The sequence below is a fragment of the Cynoglossus semilaevis genome, chromosome W (assembly GCF_000523025.1).
Source record: "Cynoglossus semilaevis isolate Cse_v1.0 chromosome W, Cse_v1.0, whole genome shotgun sequence".
Lineage (NCBI taxonomy): Eukaryota > Metazoa > Chordata > Actinopteri > Pleuronectiformes > Cynoglossidae > Cynoglossus > Cynoglossus semilaevis.
In genome coordinates this window covers 4,531,391-4,532,791 of record NC_024327.1, presented here as the reverse complement: position 1 = coordinate 4,532,791, position 1,401 = coordinate 4,531,391, and the positions used below count along the sequence as shown (strand labels likewise).

At 53.0% G+C, this 1,401-nt stretch overlaps 1 protein-coding gene across 1 annotated transcript in view; it reads right to left on the bottom strand.

Annotated features, from left to right (window-relative positions):
* LOC103396998 (E3 ubiquitin-protein ligase KCMF1-like) overlaps nucleotides 1-1,401 on the bottom strand; it is a 30,467-nt gene that overhangs the window by 1,435 nt on the left and 27,631 nt on the right. The gene's annotated exons all lie outside the window — the stretch shown is intronic.

Genomic DNA, 1,401 nt, shown 5'->3' with positions numbered 1-1,401 from the left:
AAAAGCTAAGAAATAAAAACACACCACAATGTGAAGATGAATGAGAGCAAAAGAGACCCGAGCTCTCTGTCACGTGACAAATGAAACGAATCTGCGAGAACGAAGCGAAAGATTAGTTCACAGAGAGTGATTCGTTCATAGTGATTAGTTTACAGCAAAAGATTAGTTCACAGCAAAGAATTCGTTCACAGCGAAAGATTCGTTCGTGGCACTCTGGTTCGCAGAAGAGCCTCCTTCCCTCTGCAGACTCGGACCTTTCGTCCTGCGGCAACGGTCCGCAGCTTAGTGCTGCCTACTGGTTTGGTACCAGGTCTGTGACTATTGGTTTCAGCGGACGCCAGTTTCAGTGGGACTTTGTGATTGCTGCCATTACTACTCCCATATTAGGTGCAGATTTTCTGTGTGCTAACGGGTTGCTAGTTGATGTTGCAAATCGACATCATATTGATGCTGTCTTTTTCTACATTCGCATGTCAGACATGATGACGCATGGTGGCCATTGACATGGTAGTTTCTCCGCGTCGAGCAACGTGTTTCAGCGTTTACTGTCGCAGTTTCCCCTCACTAACTACTCCCGCTTTTTCGACCGCGGTCACGAAGCACGGGGTGGAGCATTTCATTCCCACAGACGGTCCGCCGGTTTTCGCGTGCGCAACGCCTCGGCGCAGTGAAGTCGGCTATTGCTATGGAGGGGTTCGCTAACATGGAGCGTCGTTCCAACAGCCCGTGGGAATGTCAGTGTTTTCCAAGGTAGACCTGGTGCACGGATATCACCAGGTTCCTGTACGTGCGGAGGACGTGCCTAAAACCGCAGTGATCACTCCTTTCGGGCTTTTCGAGTTTTTGCGCATGCCTTTCGGCCTTAAAGGCGCGGCGCAGACATTTTAGAGGCTGATGGACTCGGTGTTGCGAGATCTCGACTTCGAGTTTGTTTATCTCGACGACATCCTGGTCACCAGCCCGTTGACTGATGCGCACCGGTCACACCACAAATCAGTTTTTCAGCGCCTAGATGAGCATGGCCTGTTTATCAACCTTGAGAAGTGCCAGTTCAGTTTGCCGGTCATCAACTTTCTGGGCCATCGTATTTCCACGCTGGGCGCGGTTCTGTTGCCCTCCAAAGTGCAGGCTGTGACAGATTTCCCCCGCCCAGCCTCCGTGAAGGCACTGCAGAAGTTTTTGGGAATGGTGAATTTTTATAACCGTTTCCTACCGCATGCGGCCCAGCTCCTGCAGCCGCTGTACGGGGCCCTGAGACAGAAAAAGGCCAGCGGCACTCCTGGCGCATCCCTCGCCCACCGCACCTGTTGCTCTTACTACCGATGCGTCGGACGTGGCAGTCGGGGCCGTAGTCGAGCAGCAGGGGGCGGGCGTGGGGCAGCCCTTGGCCTTCTTCAGCCC